Source organism: Nicotiana sylvestris, chromosome 11, assembly GCF_000393655.2.
Source record: "Nicotiana sylvestris chromosome 11, ASM39365v2, whole genome shotgun sequence".
Classification (NCBI taxonomy): domain Eukaryota; kingdom Viridiplantae; phylum Streptophyta; class Magnoliopsida; order Solanales; family Solanaceae; genus Nicotiana; species Nicotiana sylvestris.
In genome coordinates this window covers 59129921-59143084 of record NC_091067.1, presented here as the reverse complement: position 1 = coordinate 59143084, position 13164 = coordinate 59129921, and the positions used below count along the sequence as shown (strand labels likewise).

General features: G+C 27.2%; 1 pseudogene; it reads right to left on the bottom strand.

The window, feature by feature from the left end:
• Positions 1–741: 741 nt before the first annotated feature.
• LOC104221575 (low-temperature-induced cysteine proteinase-like) lies at positions 742–12330 on the bottom strand (annotated as a pseudogene).
• Between the last annotated feature and the right edge of the window lie 834 nt (positions 12331–13164).

Genomic DNA, 13164 nt, shown 5'->3' with positions numbered 1-13164 from the left:
ACTCGGGTTTTGATCGGGCGGGCCCGAAGTTGACTTTTGCATAATGGTGTAAATATCATAACTTTTTTAATCGTAATTGGTTTCTCTTGCATTGTTTGATGATATTAAGTCGTATTTTTTTAGATTTGAGCGTGCGAAGACGAATTTTAAGGGAAAAGTTATTTTAAGTGTTAATTTGGCCTAGTTGATGTAAATATCTTGTCTAACTTTGTGTGAGAAAGCTATCCTTTAGGATTGAGTTTGATTGCACTATTTGAATTACGAAAAAGACGTGTACACGAGATGACGAATGTTTACACGGACTTATATGTATAAAAATTGACCCGTTTAGGTTCTTAGGTTACTTAAAAGCATTTAATTAAAGTTATTATAATTTGTTCTATCTTTCGTTGTCAAGTTTGTTCTTGCATACTTTAATTGAAGTTGTTATTACATGTTCTAACTTCCATTGTCGAGGTTTTCCCTATATACATTTAATTGTAGTTATTGTTATATGTTATTCTTTCCATTGTTGAGCTATTCTCATGCATTTCCCTATATGCATTTATTTCTCAGCATTGATGACTAAAGTTTCATATGCCCCGTGTCTCGAGGCTTACATCTTAGTGAGATATATGTAAAACGCCTCACTTTACCGTACATGCCTTTTAAAAGGCTGCGTACAAGCAGCAGATGAACAATAAAGTGTGCCACAAAAGCAGAACTTTAGTCATCAATGCTGAGAAATGCACAAGATACATAAATAGCCAAAGAGGAACATTAATATCTCCTTTTAGTCTTGGTTCTAATACAGTGGAAACCATAAAGAAACACTATTTACAAATCATCATCAGGACCTTTGTAATCATTGATTATGAATTTCTTTCAATTACTTTAGCTGGGAATGAGAGGTCTTCAAAACAATATAGTAGTGAGATCGTCTACAATTGATTTCCATTGGCCGCTTTTGCCACCTCCTCGTCCCCCAGCCTTGGAACTTAAGAACTGCTCTTCTTGAAGGCCCCTATGGGTTTTGCAAGAATGTGCTTCATTGCCTCCACTCCCAATGGATTGTCCTTGCTCTGTATCAACCAAAAAATAAGAATGCAGAATGCAGAATGCAGTTTGTATAAGCAAAAGATCATTTCCTACTTTAAACCAATCTTAGGAACCATTGTCTATTATTAATGTATAACAAACAGGGCGTCACTTACGATTGAGCAAGTGCCGGCTCTAACATTGTAGACGGGATAGTCACGTGGACAGCAACTGTTGTGGTCTTTACAGCAAACGGCTCCTTCATAGGGGCAGCATCCCCAAGCATAACAGTAGTTAGAGAACTCTAAGACGCAACAGCAGGTTGTGCTCTCGGGGCATTGATAGTATTCATCACAAGTATTGGGCGGCTTCACCGGAGATGGAGGAGAAGGGCCAGGGTTGGGGGGGATTTTGGCCCGTCTTTACAGGGTAAGAAGGCTCTATAGCAATTCCACACAGGCCACTAGAACTGGCAACGTTACGCTGCATTCTGAGGTATCCCTTTTCTCCCCAAGAAGCACCCCATGAGTTCCTAACAATCCAATAATCCTTACCATTTTCGCTACCATATCCAGCAGCAACTACTCCATGGTCCACTGCAGTTCCACATTTTCCAGTAAAGATACCCTGCAGATATTTCAAGAGACAACATAGCAAGTCATGTAACATATTTCCTAGTTTCCAATTGGAGAGACAATATAATGTAACATGTTTTGTTGTCCTTTACTTGTAAAGTCCTGGCTGACTGAATGATTGCAGATTTGACACGTTCATATGTATTTCTATACATTAATACCTAAATTCCAATGGAGTTAAGGTAGTAGTCGACGGACTATATGAATCCTCCGGTCCTAATCCGCTCATATGCATTTCTTTCCATAAATAAAATCAAGAGGCAAAACAAAGCAAAAAAGTATTACCGAGGTGTAATGTTGGAAGTCCTTGCCACCTGCTTCAATGGCAACACTGACGGGTTGATTTGCAACAGCCTTTTGTAGGGCCTTTTCATCATAAGCGGGAACATCTTCATGCCCATCAATTGTCACAACCTTAGCATTTTTCTGCATGATACAAATTAATCAACTAGTAGGGGCAAGCGACTAATAAATCTTTAATTTCATTGGCAGTGTTTAGTTGATCTTTAAGAATATAGTGTTGAACAAGAGTGTGAGAAACTGACCCTATTTTGGTCGCATCTCCCGCCCATGGCTTTGTAAGGGTAGTCTTCCTCGATGTCGATTCCTCCATTATTGATTATGAAATCAAAAGCATAGTCCATTAGGCCTCCATTACAGCCTGAGTCATGGATAGTATCACAATCGACCAACTCCTGCTCAAAAAGTGAGATCAGATCACCAATCACAATCTTGTTGACTGCTTCAACGGTAGCAATTGCTGAGAACGCCCAGCAGCTCCCTGCTTCATCTCCAATTGGTTAAATACATATCAATAATTTCAAGAAACAAATAATTACGTGTTTTTAAGTTTCCAAAATTCAAGAACAAACAAAAGCACCATAAACAACAAGGGAGTACCATGTAAGGGTAGATTAAATTGGGAACAAAAAAAATTAAATGAGAATCGTAGGGGTGTTCAGTTTACATCCCTAAAATCCTCAATAAGTGCCAGGCACACAGACTCTAAATTATAACAATAAGAGAACCACAGTCAAATAAAGTTCGAAAGGACTATTTGTGATTGAATTTGTACATTGGACAGGTATGAAGTATCAACTAACTCTATGCTTAGTTATTTTGAATATTTAAAGAAACAAAGTTAAAGGAGATACTTGAGTATTAACCGAACTTCGTAGCAACAATCAGAGTCACTTTTTTCAGCATAGGAATGACCTCGTGGCAGTTGAGGCAGAGACTCTAAACATTATAGGATAGGTGTTTGTTCAAAATCGGTGAAATAATGACGGCAAAGTAAATTGAGGAGAATTCGAAAGAAAAGGAAAGTAAGAGGATCTTGTACCAAATTATCCCTCTACTTTTAGTTATGAATTGAAATTTAACTTCACTATCTTTAGATTGAAGCTTCGTTAGAATTAAGAGACATTTGCTTACAAGAGGGGGATAAATTAGGGAGAAATTCAAAAATAGCCAAATTTACAAGTGGTCATTCAAAAATAGCTAAAGTTTTAAAAGTGATCGAAATTTAGCTATTTTTCATGTAAAAATAAATCTGAACAAAAACACTATTCAAAATCCGAAAAAATACTTTAGTATATTATAATGGAACTCCTGTATAATATACCGGTCCAGCATAATATACTAGAGATTGGAGTTTCAGCATAATATGCTGGAGTATTTTTTCGAATTTTGAATAGTGTTTTCATTCAAATTTATCTTTACATGAAAATAGCTAAATTTCGATCACTTTTGAAACTTTGGCTATAACATTAAAAGAAATACTTTTTCTACAACAGGAAAAAAAATACTCATTTTGTAAAAAAGAAAATACTTTTTCTACATCATGAAAAGAAAGTACTCTTTTTGTTGAAACAAAAAAAAATACTTTGTGTACAACATGAAAAGAAATTACACATTTTGTCAAAAAAAAAATACTTTTTCTACATCATGCAAGTAAAGTACTTATTTTATTAATATGAAAGAAAATACTTTTTCTACATTATAGAAAAAATATTCATTTTATTGAAATGGAAAAAAATATATTCTATCTACAATATTAAAAAAAAGTATTCTAAATAATATTTCTATTTTGGGTTGGGTAGTGTTCGGTGGTAGGGTGGGGGTTGGGAGATGGGTTCGGGTGGCTAGGAAATTCTAATTTTACTATTTTTTTTATATTTGATCTTTTTAGTATTACAAGATAAATAATTATTAAATACATTTTAAATCCAATTGAGGAAAGAAATCATCTGGCATAAACAGGGATAAAATTAAGATATTTCCTTTAGTATAGAGTATGTTTTACTTTTCCTTCTTTTAAAAATATCGTAAATGGAAAAAGTGTCAGGAACCAAAAAAAAAAAGAAAAAGGAAAAAAGAAGAGGGTATCCAATACTAATAAAAACTAGTATTAGTACCCGCGCGATGCGCGGACACAAATCATGTTAAACTGTGATGTTGGTTATTTGAATCATGTGCAAATAACCTTAAAATATAAACCTCTCAGATAAAAATTATATAACATTAGATATTAATTATGAAGTAGGATATGAAATTATTGTTCAAATCTCGTAGTGCACAACCTATTTTGTTTTTTATTTGTAGCAACCTAACTACTTGATTTTAGTACTTGCACTTCGTTTTGCTGTCAGTATCAAAGAATACTAAACATATCATGTTGCGATCTGTCTTGTTTGAGCACATTAGATCATATTATTTTAACAAACTTCTTACTATCACTTTGTTTTTATCTAAAAGTTAAATATGTCTTATTCATCACATTATTTTTATGCAAATTCTTTTTTTTATTTTTTCTTATAGTTATTGTATTATTTATTATTTAAAATTATTTTACTATCATATAATTTTTTATTATCTTAATTAATATCTTTCTTATTATTCTTTTAATAGTCTTTAATAACTATAAATATTTTATTCTTGAAATTTGGTATATTTTTATGCATTCAATTTTTTTTAATCATTTAAACTTATTGTAATATTTTTAAATATAATTAAATTTTTTAATTTATTTATTTTTAAATTAATTTAATGTATAAGTATCCTCACACTATCTCTATTGTTTTACTACATTCTCTTCCCTACTATAAATTTTAATTATTTTTATATTAATTTTTTACCTTTAACCAGAATAATATCATATTTTATTTTAAATTGTAAAATTGAATTAGTCTAAAATATTAATACATATATTTGATGATTATGTTACAAATATATTGAGTTCTCTTATAACTATTTTTGTATTAGATGCAGTTATTTTTTTTTAACTTTAAGATACAAATTTAATTTTTAATTTTCATTAGTAAAATTACCTATATTAGAAAGTTATTTATATTATTAAAATTTTATTTTAATCATAGAAAAATAATTTCTTAATTGTTTGAACATATTATATATATGTAGTAATATGTTTATTGTCATTTTATTTCTTTACATAATATTTTAAAAAATAAAAACTTATGAAATAAAAAAAATCTCATCTCAAATTCAAATAATTCTTATCATTACAACAACAACAACAACAACCCAGTATAATCCCACTTAGTGGGGTCTGGGGAGGGTAGTGTGTACGCAGACCTTACCCCTACCCTGAGGTAGAGAGGCTGTTTCCAAATAGACCCCCGGCATCCTTCCCTCCAAGAACTTCCCACCTTGCTCTTGGGGAGACTCGAACTCACAACCTCTTGGTTGGAAGTGGAGGTTGCTTACCATCAGAGCAACCCCTCTTGTCTTATCATTCTTATTTTCTAAATTGGACCGCATTTTTAAAATATTATACTATATATTCAAACTTAAACTAACTGCACTCAATTCATATATTAATCATAGAAAAATATTTTCTTTGTTGTTTGAACACATTATATGTTAATGTTGTAGTAATATTTTCATTATCATTTTATTTCTTACGTAAATTTTCTTTCTTTTTTAGATTTAATACAAATTTAATCTTTAATTTTTATTAGTAAAATTACCTATATTAGAAATTTATTTTCTATTTTAATATTTTTTTCATAAATAAGACTTCAATTTCGTGATATTATCCATAGTTTGGCCTTCTAATAGTAGTTTTAACAAATTTCCAATTTCTAATTCAAATAGCCTTTCCCTTTCATTTCTAATAATAATTTTTTAATAATTTTGCTAATTTTTAATCTAATATATAGTCTTATTACGTTTTATGTGGCTTTTCATTAACTTATAATTTTTTTTAATATCATTATAATCTACTATTCTTTAATATAATATAGATAAATATATAATTTCTAATCATAAAATAAATATTTATTTTGTTTTAAAAATATTGCTCGAAAATTTTAAATTATTTAAATTTTAATAAGATTTTAAGCATTGTATATTTAATTTATTTTATTTTTTAAACTTATGATTTATAAATATCTCATATTATCTCTAATTTATTTCTATTATTCAATATTTTTAGTTTTTGATTTTATCCATTAGACTTGAGTTACGTGGACTTATCCATATTATGAATTTTCTTATCATAATATAAAAAACTTTCCCATCTCAAATTTAAATAAGTTTTACCCTTCTTCTCTATGATAAAAAATCTGAATTTTTATTTTTTCTCTATTTATTATTTATTTTTGATATTATATTATTAAATACCTAATATTATTACATTGTCATGTGGATTTTTATTAGCTTGTTTGAATTTAATATTTATTTCTACTACATTCATTCTAATATAATATAGATAAAAATTAAAAAACTTTCTCAAATTCAAATAAGTTTTATTATTCTATTTTCTATATTTGACTACATTTTTAAAGAATTATGTTATACTTTCAAACTTAAACTTACTGTACTCAATTCAAATATTAATAAAAAAATATTTTCTTAATTGTTAGAACACATTATAGCTGAATGTTGTAGTAATATTTACGTATAAAATATTCGTTTGCCCGATTTATCAATATTAATATGACTTTATTATTCTTATTTTTAAAATATTTTTTTACTGATTATTTAAGTTTTTTCTTACCTTATAAATAATTTATATACTTTATTTAAGATCTTATTTTGCTGCTTGAATTTATTTAATTTTTAAACTCAATATATCTTTAATAACTTAAGTAAATTTTAATTTTATTTTATATTTTAACTTACTCTAATGTATAAATAGTCGTAGGTTATCTCAATTACGTCTTTCTATATATTTTTTATTTTTTTCGATTAGAATTTTTAATTAATTTTTACCTCCATATCTCTAGCTAATAAAAAAAAATCTATGGGTGAATCAATATAGATATAAATATACTTATAAATATAAATTTAAATGTAGATATATAGATTAAATTTGTCTAAGATCTATTTAGATTAAGTATAATAAGATCTATTTAGATTAAGTATAAGATTCATTAACTACTTCCATTAATTATGTTTCCATTTATGATTCAAATTTTTAATGTTGTCTTTAAATTGCCAAGTGACTTCTTTTTAGCTTGTCACTTGGCTTAACCACATGCTTCACTACTCTCCTTTTAATATAACTAGTATCAGTACCCACGCGATGCGCGAACATATCATTTCAAATTGCGGTGTAGGTTGTTTAAATCATGTACAAATAACCTTAAAATATAAACCTCTCAGATAAAAATTATATAACATGAGAATTTAATTATGAAACATGATATGAAATTATTTTTCAAATCTCGTAGTGAACAACCAATTTTTTTAATATATAATTGTAGCAACCTAACCCCTTGATTTTGGTACTTGTATTTCATTCCGTTATCGATATTAAAGAATGCTAAACATGTCATATTGTGATCTATCTTGTATTTCATTCCGTTATCGATATTAAAGAATGCTAAACATGTCATATTGTGATCTATCTTGTTCGAGCACATTAGGATCATATTATCTTAACAAAATTCTTATTATCATTTTATTTTTATCTCGAAGTCAAATATATCTTATTCATCACATCACTTTTACATAAATTCGTTTTTTTTCTTTTCTTATAGTTATTGTATTATTTAATATTTAATATTATTATACTATCATATAATTTTTTATTAGCTTATAATTAAATTAATGTCTTGCTTTTTATCCTTCTAATTGTATTTAATAAAAATAAATATTTATTCTTGAAATTTGGTATATTTTTATGCTTTTATCCTCTTATTCATAATATTTTAATCACTAAAATTTATCAGTAATATTTTTAAATATAATTTTATTATTTTATTTATCTATTTTTAAATTAATTTAAAGTATAAGTATCCTCACACTACCTCTATTTTTTTTTATGTACATTCTCTTCCCTACTACAAATGTTAATTAGCTTTTTTATTAATGTTTTACCTAGAGCCAAAATAATGGCATATTTTGTTTTAAATTGTAACTTTTAATTAGTCTAAAATATTAATACATAAGTTATTTGATTTTCATTTTTCAAATGTATTGAATTCTCTTATAATTAATTTTGTATTAGATGCAGTTAAGTTTTCTTTCCTTTTTAGCTATAAGATACAATTTAATTTTTAATTTTCATTAGTAAGATTACCAATATTAGAAATTTATTTTGTATTTTTAAAATTTATTTAATCATAGAAAAAAATTTCTTAATTGTTTGAATACATTATTTTTAAATATTGTAGTAATATTTTTACTGTCATTTTAGTTCTTTACATAATATTTTTTTTAAAAAAAATCTCATCTCAAATTCAAATAATTCTTATCATTCTATTTTCTAAAATGGACCGCATTTTTAAAAAATTATGCTATGCATTCAAACTCAAACTAACACACTCGATTCAAATATTAATCATAGAAAAATATTTTCTTAATTATTTGAACATATTATATCTTTGTATAATATTTTCACTGTTATTTTATTTCTTTACATAATTTTCTTTCTTTTTTAGTTTTAAGATGCAAATTTAATTTTTGTAAAATTACCTATATTAGAAATTTATTTTGTAATTGAATTTTTTTATTTTTTATTATTGTTTTATTTTTCATAAGTAAGACTTCAATTTCGTGGTATTATCCATAATTTGAGCATTCGCGTCATAGTTTTTAGAACTTTCTAATCGCAAATTCAAATAGTCTTTTCTTTAAATTTCTAATAGTAAATTTCTAATAATTTTACATAATTTTGCTATTTTTTAATCTAATATATAGTCTTATTACATTTTATGTGACTTTTCATTAACTTGTAAATTTATTTAATATCATTATCAACTACTTTTCTTTAATAATATAAGATAAATATATAATTTTTTTAATTATGAAATAAATATTTATTTTATTTTAAAAACATTGCTCGAAAAAATTAAATTATTTAAAATTGAATAATATTTTTAAGTATTGTATATTTATTTTATTTTATTTTCTAAACTTATGATTTATAAATGTCCGTACATTATCTCTAATTTATTTTTTATTGTTCAATTTTTTAGTTATTGATTTTAACTGTTAGACTTGAGTTATGTGGACTTATATTATGACTTTTCTTAGTATAATATAAAAAACTTTCTTATCTCAAATTTAAATAAGTTTTACCCTTTTTCCTATGATAAAAAATCTGAATTTTTATTTTTTCTCTATTTATTCTTTATTTTTTTACTTTATATTATTCGATACCTAATATTATTACATTATCATGTGTATTTTTATTAGCCTGTTTGAATTTAATATCTATTTTTACCACACTCATTATAATATAATATAGATAAAAATTTAAAAACTTTCTCATCTCAAATTCAAATAATTTTTATCATTCTATTTCTTAATGAGACCATATTTTCAAAAAATTATGTTATGCTTTTAAATTTAAACTAACTGAACTTAATTCAAATATAATCATAGAAAAATATTTTCTTAATTGTTCGAACACATTATATCTAAATGTTATAGTAATATTTACGTATAAAATATTCGTTTGCACGATTTATCAATATTAATATGAATTTATTATTCTTGTTATTAAAATATCTTTTGTTGATTATTTAATTTTTCTCTTACCTTATAAATAATTTGTATATTTTATGTAAGATCTTATGTTGCTGCTTGAAATTATTTAATTTTTAAACTCAATAAATTTTTAATATCTTAAGTAAATTTTAGTTTTATTTTATATTTTAACTTACTCCAAAGTATAAATAGTTATAGGTTCTCTCAATTTACGTCTTTATATATTTTTAGTTTTTTCTATTATAGTTTTTAATTATTTTTTCACCTCCATATTTCTAGCTAATATAGAAAAAAATCTATGAGTAGATCAATATATAAATATAAATATAAATATAGATATAGATACAAATATACATATAAATTTAATTATAGATATATAGATTAGATTTGTCTAAGATCTATTTAGATTATGTATAAGATTCATTAAACTACTTCCATTAATTATGTTTCTATATATAATTTCTAATTATTAATGTTGTCCTAAAATTGCCAAGTGACTTCATTTTAGCTTACCACTTGGCTTAACCACAATGCATACTACTCTCCTTTTAATATAACTAGTATTAATACCCGCGCGATGCGCGGACACAAATCATGTCGGATTGTGATTTGGATTATTTGAATTATGTATAAATAACTTTAAAATACAAACCTTCTAGATAAAATTTATAGATAATCATTAGATATTAATTAAGAAGCAAGACATGAAACCATTTCGCAAATCTCATATTGGATAACCTGTTTTCTTTTTCTATATTTATATAATCCAATAGGTTAATTTTAGTACTTGAATTTCATTTCGTTATCAATATTAAAAATTACTAACTATGTCATGTGGTGATTTGTCTCGTTTAAACATATTAAATTATATTATTTTAATAAAATTCTCAGTATTAGTTTATTCTTTTTTGTCTAAAGCTTAAATAAGTCTTATTCTTTTAAATTTTACACAATTGTTTTTGTTCTTTGCTTATAATTATTAAATTATTTATTATTTAATATTATTATACTTTCATGTGAGTTTTTCGGCTTACTAATTGACTTAATATTTTGCTTATTATCCTTTTAATAATTATCGATAAATATTATTTTTTTATTCTTGAAATTTAAAATATTTTACGATTTTATCCTCTTATTCATAGGTTATCTCAATTTCCGTCTTTCTATATTTTTTATTTTTTTCTATTTTAGTTTTTTAATTAATTTTTTACCTCTATATTTCTAGCTAATTTAGAAGAAAATCTATGAGTGGATCTATCTATATATATATATATATGTGTGCGTGTGTGTATATATAAAGAGAGAGAGATTAGATTTGTCTAACATATATTTGGATTATGTATAAGATTCATTAAACTACTTCCTTTAATTATGTTTCCATTTATAATTTCTAATAATTAATGTTGTTCTACAATTTGCCAAGTGGCTTCATTTTAGCTTGCCAATTGGCTTAACCACAATGCATACTATTCTCCTTTTAATATAATATAGATATAGAAGATATAGATGTGCTTTTTTACGTGAGGAAAAGACATAAGGCGTTGGCTGCACCTACCATTCAATTGAAAATATCCTCCTATGAAAATAATCACAAAAATAAATCATTTATCTTTGGTCGAGATATTAGATAATAGCAGACAGTTTTATCGGACCTAATTAATCGCACTTAACAAGAAATTAAAAATTACTAGTACGATGTTGTCTACTAGATCTGTTCTGCTCTGCGCTACTTTTATAGTATATATATATACTTTAATTACTTTAAGGTGTCAGTTTGGTTGGAATACGATTTATACCGGTATAAGTTAAATTGGGACTAGTTATGCTGGAATTATTGTTTATTCATTGTTTGGTATATTGTAGGAGTATTAAGAATGACAATTGCACAATTTCTAAGAAGAAGATATAAGTTATACAAGTGCTAATTACTCCACCTTTTATAAGGTACAAGTTATCCCATGTTAAAATTAACACCGGAATAACTTATACCTGATTTGTTAACTAAATAGAATATTAAAGTGGTAAATAGTTATCCCAAACTATGGTAAGACAGACGAAAATGTACCAATTATAAAAAAGTTAAACTCCTGAAATGAAAAAGAATGCAAAAGCTCACCACACTGTCCTTGATCCTTAACACCAACAAGAACACCTTTCTCTCTCCAATCAACTGACTCCGGCAAGCTATCTCCGGCCTTAGGAGCATAACGATCACTTTTGGTTCTTAGACAACTTACGTGGACCATCGATCTTAGTACCTAGGTACATGGACCGGTACTCCTCGTTTGTCAGATCAGCGAACCGGGTTATACCCAGCTTGTAAGTCCGATCGGGCATAGCATTTTGTTCATCGATGTATTTTAAGTTATCCTTAAAGATCTGAAAACGCTTATCTTTTTCATCTAAAGCGTTGTAGGACTTGCCGTGCCGGACTAGCCACGACTCGTACAAAGCCAACACTTCAGCATCAGTACGCCAGTTTGTTCACTGGCTGTTCATGTGAATGTGATGGTTTTCATCGTAAGTTAGGATGGACATGTCCGCCACCGACGATGATAAGGCGGCAGACAGGAAGAGGAGCAGGACAAGTATGGAGGAATGGTAACCCATGTTTCGTTGTTTTTCCATTTTAGTGGGGAAGGTGAAGAAAGAGGTGAGGAAAGTGGAGAAGGAATAGTGTTACATATACTACTATACTAGACACAAAAGGGAAAAGGGATATTTTTGTCAATGTAGATGGAGGTATAATATCTACTACTAACGTATCTTGGTTTATACGGGCAAGAAAGAGATAAAAAAATGATCTCCTACTTTTACTTACAGTTTGAATAAAAGAACAAAAAAAGTATTCTTATAAGATTTTTGAGTTATTTTAGAGATCTATGTTGTTATTAAAAAAAAAAGGTTCTTTTGTGTTTATTACACTTTTTGAATTTATTTATTTATTTTTATTAAAGAGCAGCTAGGTGTTCCTAAGCCGATGGTCTATTGGAAATAGTTTCTCTATATTCACAAGGTAGGAGTAAGGTCTGCGTAAGCACTATTCTTCCCAGATCCCATGGTGTGAGATAATACTAGGTATGTTGTTGTTGTTGTAAAGGGCAGCTTGGTGCATTAAGCTTCCGCTATGCGCGGTGTTTGAGATTCGGGGAAGAGCCGAACCACAAAAGTCTATTGTACGCAGTCTTACCTTGCATTTCTATAAGAGGTTGTTTCCACGACTCGAACCTGTGATCTCCAGATCACGCGACAACAATTTTACCAGTTATGCCAAAGTTTTTCTTTTTATTTTATTTATTAAAATTTATATAATTAAAATAATATTTATAATTATCAATAAAATCAATTCTCACATGTAAATGATGAAATACGTATGTTAATTAGCATATGGGAGGAAGCAGGGAAATGAGTGACCTTAAAAGGATGAGATAGGTTAAAGAGAGTACTACAGAAAAGCAACAGCACGAGTGTCAGATTATCTACTACAGAAAAGCAACAGCACGTGGATCAGATGCGATTGGTGGCTCATGACGAGTGTCAGATTATCTACTTT